The following is an 18,874-nucleotide window of genomic DNA, read 5'->3' as shown; positions in this document are numbered from 1 at the left end:
CAAACTTTTTTTTTTTATTATGGAGAAACACAAAATATGCGAATATTTACAGAAACCAGTTGCAAAGTGGAATACTTTAAATGAGATACTTGCCGCCTTGACAACTTGCCTTCATAACAACACTGATTTTGATGCATTATTATTTTTGGAACAATGACAGTATTTTCCAAAAACTCACACTCCTCGGTTGAAAAAAAAAGAATAACCATCTACATTTATATATATATATTGTTAAACTTTCAACGCTTTACATTTTTCAACAGCTTCTGACCAATCCATAAAAGTTTTTAAAGGTAAAGTTTTGATATATTTGTAATGTTGTTGTTGGTTTTTTTGGGGGTTTTTTAACAAAAAAAAACAATTTTATTATGGAGAAAAACCCAAAATATGCAATACTTCCAGAAACGAGTTGCAAAGTGGAATATTGTAGATAAGGTAATTACAGCTTTTAATAGGTCAACCATTCATAACAACACTGATTTTGATGCATTATTATTTTTGGGCTCAGTGTATAGCAAAGAATGGTCTCCTATTTGGAATAACTTTAAAATTATGACTTTTCTCATAATTTTGCCAAGTAAAATTCAGATTATTGCCAAAATGTTAAAATCTTCTTATAAAATTGTGACTTTTGTCGAGTAAAATTACCACTCTTTTCATAAAATTGTCAAAATTTTAAGCTTTTCTTGTAAAATTGCGACGGTTATTGAGTAAAATTCCAACTTTTATCATAATAATGCACAAATGTTCAGTTTTTTGCAAACTTTTGACTTGCGTTGAGTAAAATGACGACTTTTAAATTCTTAAGTTTTTCTTGTGAAACTGTGACCTTTTTCTTGTGAAATTCCAACTCATTTTTCACAAGAAGCTTTTATATATTTGCATAGTATGTATATATTATTAATGTTGTAAATACACATCTTTATATATCTAGAAAGGCTGGTCCTAAAGAGGTAGGCATTTTTCAGAGATCTCAAGAAGGTAAGAAATACAAGAATGTGTGTGTGTGTGTGTGTGTGTGTGTGTGTGTGTGTGTGTGTGTGTGTGTGTGTGTGTGTGTGTGACTATAAACTCGGTGTACCCCCTCACAGATTGCCACTCATCCCCTCCCGCAGCGAGTGCGTCTCTCTTGCTGACATTAACCATAATGACTCGCCAGAAGATACAATTTGGTGTCCCGTTTCCATAGCAACCAACCAGCGGGGATTGGAGGAGGAGGATGAGCATGAAACAGGATTGGAGAAAAGAGATGGGGGTAAAAAAAAAACGCTTCGGGCGTGAGCTTCTGTGTGCGAACTGTAATTTGTTGTCATTTTCCTATGGTCTTATTGTACGTGAACATCCATATATGGAAGATGTGATGTGCATGCAGGGGAGGCCGGTGGGTGTTGCCATGACAACCAACCAACCTCTGTTTTTTTTTTTTTGGGCATGACATGAAAGAATGAGACAAAGCCACTGGCGGAGGCAAACACACCATGTGCACACCACACTCACCCCGGCCTTTTCATTAGGAACACCTGCACACTGCAGATGCATGCCTTTACATTCATTTTGTTGTTACTTTTTATTTGGGTCCGAGGTATCTAGCAGACTACAAACTACAACCAAAATTTTGCTAACTTTATCTACTTTATAAAGGCAGATTGCAGTCCATCTTAGATGAGCTCGGGCCCAGCAAAGCCGGCAGCCTTTCTGGGTGTTGTTGATAAACGGTTTTCGCCTTGCATAGTAGAGTTTTAACTTGCACTTACAGATGTAGCGACCAACTGTAGTTACTGACAGTGGTTTTATCAAGTGTTCCTGAGCCCATGTGGTGATATCCTTTACACACTGATGTCGCTTTTTGATGCGGTACCGCCTAAGGGATCCAAGGTCACGGAATTCAATGTTACGTGCAGTGATTTCTCTAGATTCTCTGAATCTTTTGATGGTATTACGGACCGTAGATGGTGAAATCCCTAAATTCCTTGCAATAGCTGGTTGAGAAATGTTGTTCTTAAACGCATTTGTTGACAAAGTGGTGACCCTCGCCCCGTCCTTGTTTGTGAATGACTGAGCATTTCATGGAAGCTGCTTTTATACCCATTCATGGCATCCACCTGTTCCTGATTAGCCTGTTCACCTGTGGGATGTTCCAAATAAGTGTTTGATGAGCATTCCTCAACTTTCTCTGTCTTTTTTGCCAATTATGCCAACTTTTTTGAAACATGTTGCAGGCATCAAATTCCAAATGAGCTAATATTTGCAAAAAATAACAACGTTTCTCAGTGTGAACATTAAATATCTTGTCTTTGCAGTCTATTAAATTGAATATAAGTTGAAAAGATTTGCAAATCATTGTATTCTGTTTTTATTTACCATTTACCCAACGTGACAACTTCACTGGTTTTTGGGTTTGTATATTTGAATGTTTTTTTTATTTATTTCTTGCTATTTTTGTAAAAAAAACAACAACAAAAAACATTTTTTAATATGGGTAAAACACAAACTATATGCAATATTTCTCAAAATAATTAGCAAAATGGAATACTAATTACAGTCTTTAATAGGTCAATAGTAATTATTAACGACACTGATTTTGATGCATTATTATTTTTGGAACAATGACATTTTTTCCCCAAAAAACTGACACTATCCCTCTTTGGCCGAAAAACGGACACATTCAGAAAAGTGTTATAAGTCATTAAAGCATTACAAGTTAAAAAAAAATAAATAAATAAATAAATAAAAATAATTTAAAAAATTAATAAATAAATAAATATATATATATATATATATATATATATATATATATATACATTTTTTTTTAAATTTATTTATTTATTTTTTTTAACTTGTAATGCTTTAAATTTTTCAACAGTTTCAGACCCATCCATAGATATAACGTTTTTATGTATTTTTATATTTCATTCTCTTTTTGTAAAAAACAAACTTTTTTTTTATTATGGAGAAACACAAAATATGCGAATATTTCCAGAAACCAGTTGCAAAGTGGAATACTTTAAATGAGATACTTGCCGCCTTGAATAGGTCAATAATTCATAACAACACTGATTTTGATGCATTATTATTTTTGGAACAATGACTGTATTTTCCAAAAACTCACACTCCTCGGTTGAAAAAAAAAAAGAAGTTCCATCTACATTTATATATATATATTGTTAAACTTTCAACGCTTTACATTTTTCAACAGCTTCTGACCCATCCATAAAAAAATGTAAAGGTAAAGTTTTGATATATTTGCAATGTTGTTGTTTTTTTGTTTTGTTTGTTTTTTTACAAAAAAAACCCCCAATTTTATTATGGAGAAAAACCCAAAATATGCAATACTTCCAGAAACGAGTTGCAAAGTGGAATATTGTAGATAAGGTAATTACAGCTTTTTATAGGTCAACCATTCATAACAACACTGATTTTGATGCATTATTATTTTTGGGCTCAGTGTATAGCAAAGAATGGTCTCCTATTTGGAATAACTTTGCAAAAACTGCCATTTTAAAGATAAACTTTTTCAAAACTACATGGCCAAATTACAGTCCTCCAACCATTAAATTTTACTTATTTGCTGAAGATGGAAAACATCAAAATGCAAAAAAACATCAGTGTTTAGTGAAGGCAGACTCAAGGGTGTAAGTGTGCATAACACTGTGCATGCCAAGTAAAACAGTGTAACAGAATAAATGTACACAATAAAGATAAATAAATAGCAGAAATGAGGAGAGTAAATGTTTCATGATGGAATAAAGCAAAGCAAAAATGGCCAGAGAGAGCAAGAAGAGACAAAACAAGATTTGGGTCAAAGATAGCAAGCTGTTATCAAATAAAAGAAAGAAAAAGACAGATAGTGTTGGCAGGCAAGTCCTAAAAAAAGGAAATCATTTTCCCCCAGTAATCTTCCAGCCTGGAGCGCGTGCGGGTAAAACTAAAGCGTGTGTGAAGTGGATAAGTTGAGTTAATCTGCGACTCACGGCTTGAAGGCATGGCGGCGTGCAGCAGGAGAGATAAAGAGCAGGAAGAAGTCATCTACGGAAAACAAAGAACTCGATCTAGTTTGCATGTAGGCCGTACCTGAACGCAGCACGGGATCATGTTCGCCTTGCAAGACCAGCGTGATGGTGTGAAGTCACCTGGCAAGACAAGAAAAAGGACATTCAAGCGTCATTTTCCTGCTCCTTCGCATTATCAGATGAAAATATTTCCATGAACACAAAAGAGGTGGAAATGCTGCTGACAAGTACGAAAAGTCTGCACTTTCATCCTTTCCCTCCGCTTCAATCAGCATCAAACGTGGCGGCGAACTTGTGTTTGGTTCCAGAACCCACAAAAAGTTCTTATTTTATTCCTCATTTTGGTCAATAAAGGTGTTGACAAATGAAAGTACATTGAGGGAAACAACAGACAGCATATCATCACTGCACCAGATGTAGTAGTGACGGGTAAAAATAGGTGAGTGTGTGGCACACTCATTAGATGTACAAACCCCGTTTATGTAAATATAAACGGAATACAATGATTTGCGAATCATTTTCAAGCCATATTCAATTGAATGCACTACAAAGACAAGATATTTGATGTTCACACTCATAAACTTTTTTTTTTTTTTGCAAATAATAATTAACTTAGAATTTCATGGCTGTAACACGTGCCAAAGTAGTTGGGTAAGGGCATGTTCACCACTGTGTTACATGGCCTTTCCTTTTCACAACACTCAATAAACGTTTGGGAACGGAGGAGACACATTTTTAAAGCTTCTCAGGTGGAATTCTTTCCCATTCTTGCTTGATGTACAGCTTAAGTTGTTCAACAGTCCGGAGGTCTCCGTTGTGGTATTTTAGGCTTCATAATGCGCCACACATTTTCAATGGGAGACAGGTCTGGACTAAAGGCAGGCCAGTCTAGTACCCGCACTCTTTTACTATGAAGCCACATTGATGTAACACATGGCTTGGCATTGTCTTGCTCAAATAAGCAGGGGCGTCCATGGTAACGTTGCTTGGATGGCAAAATATGTTGCTTCAAAACCTGTATGTACCTTTCAGCATTAATGGCGCCTTCACAAATGTGTAAGTTACCCATGTCTTGGGCACTAAGACACCCCCATACCATCACAGATGCTATCTATCTATCTATCTATTGACTCTCAATAGATCGCAACGTGGGTTTTTTGCTCTGCTACTTATAAAACCCCGACGCAGGGGGAAACCGGATGCAAAGGGCGTCGAGTTGGTCTAGCATAATATTGTGAAAGTCCAGTCCAATCGTTGATCTAATGCGTAATAGTGTGAGAGTCCAGTCCATAGTGGATCTAACATTATAGTGAGAGTCCAGTCCATAGTGGATCTAACATAATAGTGAGAGTCCAGTCCATAGTGGATCTAACATAATAGTGTGAGAGTCCAGTCCATAGTGGATCTAACATAATAGTGAGAGTCCAGTCCATAGTGGATCTAACATAATAGAGAGAGTCCAGTCCATAGTGGATCTAACATAATAGTGAGAGTCCAGTCCATAGTGGATCTAACATAATAGTGTGAGTCCAGTCCATAGTGGATCTAACATAATAGTATGAGAGTCCAGTCCATAGTAGATCTAACATAATAGTGTGAGAGTCCAGTCCATAGTGGATCTAACATAATAGTGTGAGAGTCCAGTCCATAGTGGATCTAACATAATAGTGTGAGAGTCCAGTCCATAGTGGATCTAACATAATAGTGTGAGAGTCCAGTCCATAGTGGATGTAACATAATAGTGAGAGTCCAGTCCATAGTGGATCTAACATAATAGTGAAAGTCCAGTCCATAGTGGATCTAACATAATAGTGTGAGAGTCCAGTCCATAGTGGATCTAACATAATAGCGTGAGAGTCCAGTCCATAGTGGATCTAACATAATAGTGAGAGTCCAGTCCATAGTGGATCTAACATAATAGTGAGAATCCAGTCCATAGTGGATCTAACATAATAGTGAGAGTCCAGTCCCTAGTGGATCTAACATAATAGTGAGAGTCCAGTCCATAGTGGATCAAACATAATAGTGAGAGTCCAGTCCATAGTGAATCTAACATAATAGTGAGAGTTCAGTCCATAGTGGATCTAACATAATAGTGAGAGTCCAGTCCATAGTGGATCTAACATAATAGTGAGAGTCCAGTCCATAGTGGATCTAACATAATAGTGAGAGTTCAGTCCATAGTGGATCTAACATAATAGTGAGAGTCCAGTCCATAGTGGATCTAACATAATAGTGAGAGTCCAGTCCATAGTGGATCAAACATAATAGTGAGAGTCCAGTCCATAGTGAATCTAACATAATAGTGAGAGTCCAGTCCATAGTGGATCTAACATAATAGTGAGAGTTCAGTCCATAGTGGATCTAACATAATAGTGAGAGTCCAGTCCATAGTGGATCTAACATAATAGTGAGAGTCCAGTCCATAGTGGATCAAACATAATAGTGAGAGTCCAGTCCATAGTGAATCTAACATAATAGTGAGAGTCCAGTCCATAGTGGATCTAACATAATAGTGAGAGTCCAGTCCATAGTGGATCTAACATAATAGTGTGAGAGTCCAGTCCATAGTGGATCTAACATAATAGTATGAGAGTCCAGTCCATAGTGGATCTAACATAATAGTGAGAGTCCAGTCCATAGTGACGCCAGCAGGAAACCATCCCGAGCGGAGACGGGTCAGCAGCGTAGAGATGTCCCCAACTGATGCACAGGTGAGCGGTCCAACCCGGGTCCCGACTCTGGACAGCCAGCACTTCATCCATGGCCACCGGATCTGTGCTCCCCCCCCCACCTCCCCTTCCACAAGGGAAAGGAGGGGCAGAGCGGAAAAGAAAAGAAACGGCAGATCAACTGGTCTAAAAAGGATGTCTATTTAAAGGCTATAGTATACAAATGAGTTTTAAGATGGGACTTAAATGCTCACCAAAAATGATTCCCGGGCGCGGCCACCGCTGCTGCCCACTGCTCCCCTCACCTCCCAGGGGGTGATCAAGGGTGATGGGTCAAATGCAGAGAATATTTCTGCCACACCTAGTGTGTGTGTGTGTGTGTGTGTGTGTGTGTGTGACAACTTTAACTTGAACTTGAATGTTCTTCACAAGTGTTTGTAAACTTTTGACCATGACTGTATTTATGACAGTTAAGCCCACGACCCCCCCAAAAAGGGACAAGCGGTAGAAAAATGGATGGATGGAAGTTTATTTTCATCTTGAAACTCGCTGTATAAAAGTGAGGTGTTTAAGATTTGACATGAATTTGCATATGAGCGCAAAAGAGAGAAGGACATTTTTCTGCAGAGCTCAACATATTTCCACTACACTGCATGGGTGTGCATGCATGTGCGTGTGTGCGCGCGCCCGCGTGTTCTCCATCCCATTTTTTATTTTTTTTTACTGCCGCACCCTGCGCTCTACCTCCCTAAACGCCGCTCTCCTCCTCCTCCTCCTCAGCATCATCATCATCGTCATCAGCCTCATCCTCCTCCAGCAGGGGGCGTGCTGGGGCGCGCGGCCACGGGAGCAGAGGAGCGGCTACGCGCTCTGACGGACACACGCAGCTGCAGGGCGGGTAAAAGATGGCTCTCAGTGGCCGGCGGCTGTTGTGCTTGATCGGGGGAGCCTGCTTCTGGCTGCCGGTGTGCTGCGGCCAGGTAAGACCACCTCTATCCCCCTATGTCATATTTGATACTGTATGCATAGTTTGGGCACAGTGGAGTGGGGATGAGGATGAGGGGGATGCAGGGGGAGGATGATGGTGCCTTTTCTTCCACGCGTGTGAGTGATGGATTTCATTGATGGTGTCCACAAATCAATGCAGGGAGAGTGAATCTTTGTTGTTATGTATCTAGTAGCAGAACTATGTGCTAAATGCACTCCATTGTTATAGTGTCCATTGTCTTATCTTATTCACATTGTCTCATTTTGTACTTGTTATTATGTCCTATAGTTGTACCCATGCTGGGGTATCTATTACATTGTTTCTTAGAAACACATGCTGCTATTTTTTTTCAAGACTTTACTTTTTTTTTTGTTACCATCATGCAAACGACAACATTTTTTATGTTTATATGCATTTTTGATGTCTTCATTTTAATGCATGTTGCTTATGTGCATTGTCCATGTCTTTATTTTCTTCTATTTTGTGCACATACTGTTTTCTTCTAGTGGTCTGTAGTGCTCTTATGCACATTACATTTGATATATTATGCATTATATATTATATATATTACGCATATTATATTATGCATATCTTATGCACAATATATTTTATATATATTTTTTTATGTCTTCATTTTCTTCTTTGTGCACATACTGTTTTCTTCTAGTGGTCTGTAGTGCTCTTATGCACATTATATTTTATATATTATGCATTATATATTATATATATTATACATTATGAATATTATATTATGCATATATTATGCACAATATATTTGATGCATTATGCATTATATATTATATATTATGAATATTATATTATGCATATCTTATGCACAATATATTTTATATGTTTTTTTACGTCTTTATTTTATTCTAGTGGTCTGTCGTGCTCTTATGCACATTATATATTATATATATTATATTATGCATATTATATTATGCATATCTTGTGCACAATATATTTTACATATTTGTTCTATGTCTTTATTTTACTCTAGTGGTATGTAGTGCTCTTATGCACATTATATTGTATATATTATGCATTATATATTATATATATATTATACATATTATATTATGCATATCTTATGCACAATATATTTTATATATTTTTTCTATGTCTTTATTTTCTTCTATTTTGTGCACATACTCTTTTCTTCTAGTGGCCTGTAGTGCTCTTATGCACATTATATTTAATATATTATGCATTATATATTATATATATTATACATATTATATTATGCATATCTTATGCACAATATATTTTCTCTATGTCTTTATTTTCTTCTATTTTGTGCACATACTGTTTTTTTCTAGTGGTCTGTAGTGCTCTTATACATATATTTTATATATTATGTATTATATATTATATATTATATATTATTCATATTATATTATGCATATCTTATGCACAATATATTTTATATATTTGTTCTCTGTCTTTATTTTCTTCTATGTTGTGCACATACTGTTTTCTTCTAGTGGTCTGTAGTGCTCTTATGCACATTATATTTGATATATTATGCATTATATATTATATATATTATGCATATTATATTATGCATATCTTATGCACAATATATTTTTTCTATGTCTTTATTTTCTTCTATTTTGTGTACATACTGTTTTCTTCTAGTGGTCTGTAGTCCTCTTATGCACATTATATTTGATATATTATGCATTATATATATTATGTATATTATATTATGCATATATTTTATGCACAATATATTTTATATATTTTTTATATAATATATTTTCCCCAGTGCTTAAAATATTTCATCTTCACTATTGAATTAAAAGCCCCTTGAGTCAATTAAACACGCCTCTTGTCCAATTAAAGCGACACGGTAACGATCCTGAATCCGTGCAGCCTCCTTCCTCCCCTTCAGTGTGACATCATGCGAGGTGTGCTCCTATGTGCACCCTCAGGGTGAAACCTGCACGCCGCTGCAGCCCGACACAGTCCGGCTGTCACGTTCAGCGATCCCAAGAGCTCCAAATTCTTATCGTCGGTTTTAACCTTGTGACTTTACCCTCATAAAAATGATGAAAGAACCAATTCATCATTAAAGCAGTGTTTTTCAACCTTTTTTTGAGCCAAGGCGCATTTTCTTTATCATCGAAAAAATCCGGAGGCACACCACCAGCAGAAATCATTAAAAAAATGAAACGCAGTAGACAGTAAAAAGTCGTTGTCTCAATTGTTGGGTATGACTTTAAACCATAATGCATCAATATAGCTCTTGTCTCAAGGTAGGTGTACTGTCACCACCTGTCACATCACGCCATGACTTATTTGGACTTTTTTGCTGTTTTCCTGTGTGTAGTGTTTTAGCTCTTGTCTCGTGCTCCTATTTTGGTGGCTTTTCCTGTTTTGTTGGTATTTTCCTGTAGCAGTTTCGTGTCTTCGTTTGAGCGATATTCCCCGCATCTGCTTTGTTTTAGCAATCAAGACTATTTAAGTTGTTACTATCCTTCTTTGTGTGGACATTGTTGATTGTCATGTCATGTTCGGATGTACTTTGTGGACGCCGTCTTTGCTCCACAGTAAGTCTTTGCTGTCGTCCAGCATTCTGTTTTTGTTTACTTTGCTGCCAGTTCGGTTTTAGTTTCGTTCTGCATAGAGATGTCCGATATTATCGGCCGATGAATGCTTTAAAATGTAATATCGAAAATTATTGGTATCGGTTTCAACCTCCCGATTTTCCCGGGAGACTCCCGAATTTCAGTGCCCCTCCCGAAAATCTCCCGGGGCAACCATTCTCCCGATTTCAACCCGGACAACATTATTGGGGGCGTGCCTTAAAGGCACTGCCTTTAGCGTCCTCTACAACCTGTCGTGACTTCCGCTTTTCCTACATACAAACAGCGTGCCGGCCCAGTCACATACTATATGCGACTTTTACACACACACACAAGTGAATGCAAGGCATACTTGATCAATAGCCATACAGGTCACACTGAGGGTGGCCGTATAAACAACTTTAACACTGTTACAAATATGCGCCACACTGTGAACCCACATCAAGCAAGAATGACAAACACATTTCGGGAGAACATCCGCACCGTAACACAACATAAACACAACAGAACTAATACCCAGAACCCCTTGCTGTCATGACTTGGTCTTGGGTGTGTGCTTTTCCGGGATGCAACGGAAAGTTGGCTCGGGCGAGACGGGAATGAAGGTACATGATTTATTTATTATTATCCAAAAAAAGGAATAAACGAAAGCGTGCACAGTGGCGGAGAATAAACTATGAAACCAAAAGACTATAGCAAAAAAGTACAAATGAAAAGCACGCACAGTGGCGGAGAACAAACTATGAAAAACAAAAAGACTATAAACATGGAACAAAAACTTACTTTGACAAGGGACATGAAGCAGGATCTTAGAGGATGAAGAGAGTACATAAGCATAAATGTGGAGAGGTCGTCAGAAAGACAAACTGAAAGACACTGAATTTAAATACTACAGACATGATTAACGAAAACAGGCGCGTGACTCAAGACGTGAAACAGGTGCGTGACGTGACAGGTGAAAATTAATGGTTGCTATGGTGACAAACAAGAGTGCACAATGAGTCCAAACGTGGAACAGGTGAAACTAATGGGTAATCATGCAAACAAGACAAGGGAGTGAAAAGCCAGAAACTAAACCAAACATGACTTAAAACAAAACATGATTACACAGACATGACACTTGCAGCACTAACTCTTCCGGGACGCTACAATATACACCCCACCCAGATCCCCCACCTCAACCCCGGCCCCCCCAACCCTGCCCACCTTAACCTCCTCATGCTCTCTCAGGGAGAGCGTGTCCCAAATTCCAAGCTGCTGTTTTGAGTCATGTTAAAAAAAATAATGCACTTTGTGACTTCAATAATTAATATGGCAGTGCCATGTTGGCATTTTTTTCCCCCATAACTTGAGTTGATTTATTTTGGAAAACCTTGTTACATTGTTTAATGCATCCAGCGGGGCATCACAACAAAATTAGGCATAATAATGTGTTAATTCCACGACTGTATATATCGGTATCGGTTGATATCGGAATCGGTAATTAAGAGTTGGACAATATCAGAATATCGGATATCGGCAAAAAAGCCATTATCGGACATCTCTAATTACTGGTTTGCAAAAAATATTTTTAACCCAAATAGGTGAAATTACATACTATCCCACGGCACACCAGATTGTATCTCACGGCACACGAGTGTGCCGCGCCACAGTGGTTGAAAAACACTGCTTTAGTGTGATATCATGCGAGGTGTGCTCCTATGTGCGCCCTCAGGGTGAAACCTGCACGCCGCTGCAGCCCGACACAGTCCGGCTGTCACGTTCAGCGATCCCAAAAGCTCCAGATTCTTATCGTCGCTTTTAACCTTGTGACTTTACCCTCCAAAAAAAATGATCAGAGAATCAATTAATCATTAAACAACATTCATTTTTCACGCAGTAGCTCGTGTATTACAACTGTGTGTGTGTGTGTGTGTTTAATCATTAGTGCAGAACATTGGGGGGTAAATGGGGGCTGGGTGGGTGAGCAGGAATTTAATTAGTCTGAGTGAAATAGCACACTGCAGAGGAGCTCCGGCATCTTTTCCCCCCAATCAATTCAGCTCGGAGAACAACACCCCAAAATATGTTGATGCTAATGCCTTGTTAGAGTGCAGGTCACAACAGGCATCGCTCTAAAGCGGTGTTTCTTAACCCTTGTTGCAGCAGTACTCACTTGTAATACCCTTTTTCACCACCTGTTAGGGTGATGGTTTGGGTTTATTTCCAACAATTACAACATGATACATCACAGTTTTTTATTTTTTAACATGTTCGAAAGGGAGCAGAAGGAAGCCGAGTTTATTTAATCTCACCCCTTTTCCATTACAGAGAAAATGCTAACACTTTTGCTCACTTCTCTAAACGTTCAATGTAACAGTGCAGGTGTGTCAAACTAGTTGTTATCGAGGGCCACATTGCAATAAACAGAGGGCCGTTTGAAACAGTAAATATATAAGAATATAAATAGTCTTGTTACTCTACACAATCTGCATAGGCTACTGCTTTTGAATATTATATTCTTTACTAACAGACGGGGTGTGATATTTGCATACCTGCCAACTTTTGAAATCAGAAAAACCTAGTAGCCAGGGTCCAGGGGCCGCAGGCCCTGGTAGGTCCAGGACAAAGTCCTGGTGGGGGGTTCATTGCCCCCCGACGCAAAATGATTATTAGCATTCAGACAGGTTAAAATGTTGCTAAAACCATCACTTTTCTATCAGTCACAGTGACTTTTCAAAACAAAAATATTACAGCAAAAATCATATGGGTTGATTGACATGTTTATTCTGTAAGCTAACTTCAATAGTTTGAAATTATTTTGACAGTTAATGCCAGTTATCCTGTCAACCTTTCACAAGACTTCAATTTGTTAATTGAAAGTATAAACAGTATAAACACTTTTTACAGTAAACAAATGGTAAAACAGTACTAAACAATTCCATTAAAAAAAAAATTGGTGTCATTATTAACTTTCTGTCCAAGCTTGTATAATCTACTGCCTTGTTCAATTGTAAAAAATATTCTGTGCCTAAAATTCACATTTGTATCACAATTATCATATCGTCATCGAAATATCGAACACAAATGGGGTACAGTTTTACATCGTCATAATCGGTGCTGCCGTCAGTCGACATGCTAAATGGTTCCGTCTTCATGACATCGGCCATACTTTTTGAGGATTCTGTTCCTAGACACTGAATAATGTTTGATGTTTTGGTTCGACCACATCCATATTTTTTGGCGATTTCCGAGTCGGGAAACATTTTCCGAAATAACTGTCCCATGTGATCAGCCAGTGCGATTGGAAGTCCATGCTCAATTATTGCCTCCGTAAACAAAACTTAGGCATTTATCACATCCAAAGAATCTGTTTGGGCGACGAAAAACGTTGAAAGTTTTCCACTTGTATCGCTAGCAACGGCATTAGACTTGTGTTTTTTTGTCCCAACGTGGTCTTTTACATCGCTAATTCCTCCGTGTCCGATCGAAAAATCTTGTCTGCACAAGGTGCAATTCGCGTAGTTTTCACCCTTTTTGGAACGGATAATTATTCCCGGATAGGCTTTTGAATATTCTTCACGGAATGACTGCAGTTTTCTTTTCGGTTTAAGACTCGTTTGCGATTTTTCTCCGGCTGATTCCACGATCGTTCGCTCGTTTGGAAACAATGGCCTCGTGCTTGGCAGCGGTGCTATAAATAGCCTCGCGCATGGCATTCGGAATGGCTCGATAGGAAGTTACGGGAAGCAGTGTCGATTGTCATTGTTGTTACGCGATTTCGTGAATAAAACTTTTTTTTTTAAATTGTTTTTAATTAATGAAAAACCATATTTTTTATCACTGCAACCGTAACCCGGAATAGGTTGATGAAAACCGTACTAATTACGGGAAAACCGGAGTAGTTGGCAGGTATGTATTTGACAGGGACATTAAACTTGAAAAACCAATTAACTCCGTGGTTAGAGCAGGTTTTTTTTTTCCAGCTGAGACTTTTGGCAAAGGTGAAGCTTTTTTCTGCTGATGGCAGACCTTGAAAAAGCCATTCAGCTCTAGACTGGACTACTGTAATGTCCTCTATAATGGACTAAATCAGTCTCTGCTCCACAAGCTCCAGTTAGTACAAAAAGCAGTTGCTCGCCTCCTCATTCATGCTCCAAAATGTGCCCTTTGCTCTCCACTGGCTCCCGGTGTGTTTTACAATACATTTTAAAATCCTTTTTTTTTTTTTTAAGGCCATCCATGGTGTGGCCCCAGCATACCGGATTTTCCAGACCATAGGGCGCACCAGATTATAAGGCACACTGCCGATGAATGGTCTATTTAAAAAAAAAAGTTTTTTCATGTAAAAACCCCGTTTCCATATGAGTTGGGAAATTGTGTTAGATGTAAATATAAACGGAATACAATGATTTGCAAATCCCTTTCAAGCCATATTCAATTGAATGCACTACAAAGACAAGATATTTGATGTTCAAACTCATAAACTTTCTTTTTTTTTTGCAAATAATAATTAACTTAGAATTTCATGGTTGCAACATGTGACAAAGTAGTTGGGAAAGGGCATGTTCACCACTGTGTTACATGGCCTTTCCTTTTAACAACACTCAGTAAACGTTTGGGAATTGAGGAGACACATTTTTTAAGCTTCTCAGGTGGAATTCTTTCCCATTCTTGCTTGATGTACAGCTTAAGTTGTTCAACAGTCCGGGGGGTCTCTGTTGTGGTATTTTAGGCTTCATAATGCGCCACACATTTTCAATGAGAGACAGGTCTGGACTACAGGCAGGCCAGTATAGTACCCACACTCTTTTACTATGAAGCCACGTTGATGTAACACTTGGCTTGGCATTGTCTTGCTGAAATAAGCAGGGCCGTCCATGGTAACGTTGCTTGGATGGCAACATATGTTGCTCCAAAACCTGTATGTACCTTTCAGCATTAATGGCGCCTTCACAGATGTGTAAGTTACCCATGTCTTGGGCACTAATAATATATATATATATATATATATATATATCCTGAAAATATGCAAACAAAACTGTGTTTAGATAATTGATACTTCAAACTTGCATAAATGAATATTAAGGAATATAATATAACTTGGCTTCTGAGAGCTTCAAAATGTAATGAATGAAATGCTAAAGTTGTTGATAAACAAGCAATTATTTTAATAATTAAATATGGTCATTTTAAATGAATTATTATGATAATTTAAAATTTATTATTTCAAATATTTTTATTTTAATGTATAATTCTATGGCTGGATGTAATAAGGAGTCAGAAAAAATAAAAATAAAAATACAATTAATTTTGATGTTTTTAGCAAAATATAGTAAAAATGTATTTAGTTTTTTTTTTTTTTTTAATTAATAAATATATTTATTTTTAGATAAAATAAACATAATAATACAATTTATCTCTAGTCTGGATGATTTATTTCTTGTCACCCTGTTGTCCTCCCGTCGTGAAAAAAGGCTGTCCTCACTCAGGTCCGCATGGAGCTGGAGGGGGCGTGGCCTCCAGCTCCGGCTGAAAATCGGGAGATTTTCGGGAGAATATTTGTCCCAGGAGGTTTTCGGGAGACGCGCTGAATTTCGGGAGTCTCCCGGAAAATTCGGGATGGTTGGCAAGTATGCCTTTTGTATGAAAATAGACCCGCTCATCGGCAGTGCGCCTTATAATCCGGTGTGCCCTATGGTCCGGAAAAAACGGTCACTGAATACTTTGATCCCCCATTCATCCATGTACACCTATAGTATGAATGGTGTGTGTGTGTGTGTGTGTGTGTGTGTGTGTGTGTGTGTGTGTGGAGCCAGCTGTGCAAGCATCACAACAGATTAGCGTCCTAATTGAAGTGTGTGATTGATATGATTGCAGATATTAGCACCTGTGTTCATGTGCCCAGGTCACATGTTCCTCGTCTGATGTTATTACGGGGGCATGGCTGCTACTAGATGTGTGTGTCAGCACTTTGAAGGAGAAACCTCTTGTATTTCTACGCCACCGTCATCGCTTTTACCCTCGCACACGGTGTGTGTGTGTGTGTGTGTGTGTGTGTGTGTGTGTGTGTGTGTGTGTGTGTGTGTTCTGGCAATGCTCACTTAATGGGGACATGCCTCTGTTTACACAGTCACCTTTAGGGGACCTCTGACGGTATGGGGACAAAAAAACAGGTCCCCTAAAGGGAAACTTTTTTAAATGATAGTCAGATCCATTCTGAAGATGCCTAAATGATGAGCAGTGTTGGGACTAACGCGTTACAAAGTTGCCGGTAACTAGTAATCTAACGCGTTATTTTTTATATTCAGTAACTCAGTTACCGTTACTACATGATGCATTATTTTTTTATGTAGTAGCGGCTAGAAACAGAAGATCTGAGTGTGTTTTATTGAAGCGCTGCGGTGTCATCCTTCTGTGTCACAAGGAAAAGAAGAGGCGTGCTAGTTGAGGGGCGCAGGGGAGACGTTCCTCCAGGGCCTATGTACTTCGGGGCTAACAACCTTCACTTTACCCGGAAGTGGGTCTTTACAGCTGAGGCTGTTTGTTGCAACTTTGTGACTTTATTGGACGCAGCCATCCACCAAGCTAGAGCACCTGCACGCACTCACTTTCGCCGTTCCCTCACCTCTCTCGCCCACTCACTCACTGACGTCACTCACCTCACATGCTGTCATATCTTAAAGGGCCACACACACACACACACATACGCTACTCTCATAACAACTAACAAGACATCATGGCGAAGCCAGAAGTCGAGTTTCTTAACATGAAGACATTCTCAACACTTTTCTTTTGTCGAGCACAAAGAAAATACAATTTTAGTTAAACGTAAGTTGTGTCTTGGATCACAGATCCTATCTAGTTAAAGTTAAAGTGCCATTATGTTGCAGCTATTTAAAATAGTTTTGTCAGTTTGTTCTGGCCTGAAATAAATTGGCCCTTTGAAACATATCTTTGTCTTTGTGTGTTGTATGTAGACCACATTGCTTTCTGAGTTCAGTGATGCAAATGCATGTCAAGTTGATCAACACATTGTATTATTCTCCAGTGCAATAACAGTACTGAGATGAAGGCTAAAAGGGCATTAATGGGAGCCTTAAAAAAAAAAAAGAAGAAAAAAAGAAGAAGTAACTAAATAGTTACTTTTCACAGTAACGCATTACTTTTTGGTGTAAGTAACTGAGTTACTATTGAAATAAAGTAACTAGTAACTGTAACTAGTTACTGGTCTTCAGTAACTAACCCAACACTGGTGATGAGTAAAGAGTTTGTGTTTTATTTCTGTGGTTTAAGGTAAGATAAGATAATCCTTTATTGATCCCACAACAGGGACATTTGGGTTAGTTTGTTTACGTGTTTCAAATATTGGTAAAAGAGAAAATGTATTTGCTTGAAAAGTGAAACATTTGTTATCCTGGCATTAATAGTACTGTGATTCTGTATGGTATCCATCCTTAGTTAAAACTCATATATTTCTCCAAAAAACAAAATCTGGTTCAGTGTTCCTTAGGATGACATTTTCATACAGCATTATTATAAAACATTATTACTAGGGATGTCCGATAATGGCTTTTTGCCGATATCCGATATTCCGATATTGTCCAACTTTTTAATTACCGATACCGATATCAACCGATATATACAGTCGTGGAATTAACACATTATTATGCCTAATTTGGACAACCAGGTATGGTGAAGATAAGGTACTTTAAAAAAAAATTAATACAATAAAATAAGATAAATACATTAAAAACATTTTCTTGAACAAAAAATAAAATAAAACAACATAAAAACAGTTACATTGAAACTAGTAATGAATGAAAATGAGTAAAATTAACTGTTAAAGGTTAGTACTATTAGTGGACCAGCAGCACGCACAATCATGTGTGCTTACGGACTGTATCCCTTGCAGACTGTATTGATATATATTGATATATAATGTAGGAACCAGAATATTAATAACAGAAAGAAACAACCCTTTTGTGTGAATGAGTGTAAATGGGGGAGGGAGGTTTTTTGGGTTGGTGCACTAATTGTAAGTGTATCTTGTGTTTTTTATGTTGATTTAATTAAAAAAAAAAAAAAAAGAAAATAGAAAAAAAGACCGATACCGATAAAAAAAACAACCGATGCCGATAATTTCCGATATTCCATTTTAACGCATTTATCGGACACCTCTAATTATTACCTTAAAGTATGATTCACATTCAGAATGTTACATCCTTCTATATATGGTAGTTGGAGTTACAGAGAACTTCATTATTGCTAAATAGCAGTTGTCAGTAATGTCACAGAAGATGCAGGATTTGCTTTAACATTTAAGTGGTGAAACTTCCTATAAGAGGACAGCTGTAGTGCTGTATTCTGACCATCATCCATCCATCTTCTTCCGCTTATCCGAGGTCAGGTCGCGGGGGCAGCAGCCTAAGCAGGGAAGCCCAGACTTCCCTCTCCCCAGCCACTTTGTCCAGCTCCTCCCGGGGGATCCCGAGGCGTTCCCAGGCCAGCCGGGAGACAAAGTCTTCCCAACGTGTCCTGGGTCTTCCTCGTGGCCTCCTACCGGTCGGACATGCCCTAAACACCTCCCTAGGGAGGCGTTCGGGTGGCATCCTGACCAGATGCCCGAACCACCTC

General features: G+C 38.2%; 1 protein-coding gene across 4 annotated transcripts in view; it reads right to left on the bottom strand.

The window, feature by feature from the left end:
* LOC133577898 (cerebellar degeneration-related protein 2-like) overlaps positions 1–18,874 on the bottom strand; it is a 64,412-nt gene that overhangs the window by 24,056 nt on the left and 21,482 nt on the right. For 3 of the 4 annotated variants that reach the window (XM_061932013.2, XM_061932015.2, XM_061932016.2), the window contains one exon: positions 3,972–4,130. The gene's annotated coding sequence lies outside the window, so the exon portion shown is untranslated. The remainder of the gene's footprint in view (positions 1–3,971; positions 4,131–18,874) is intronic. The other variant, XM_061932014.2, reaches the window with a different exon arrangement.

This window comes from Nerophis lumbriciformis, linkage group LG39 (genome assembly GCF_033978685.3).
Source record: "Nerophis lumbriciformis linkage group LG39, RoL_Nlum_v2.1, whole genome shotgun sequence".
Classification (NCBI taxonomy): Eukaryota; Metazoa; Chordata; class Actinopteri; order Syngnathiformes; family Syngnathidae; genus Nerophis; species Nerophis lumbriciformis.
The sequence above is the reverse complement of the archived record's forward strand: the minus strand, read 5'-3'. Positions and strand labels throughout refer to the sequence as shown.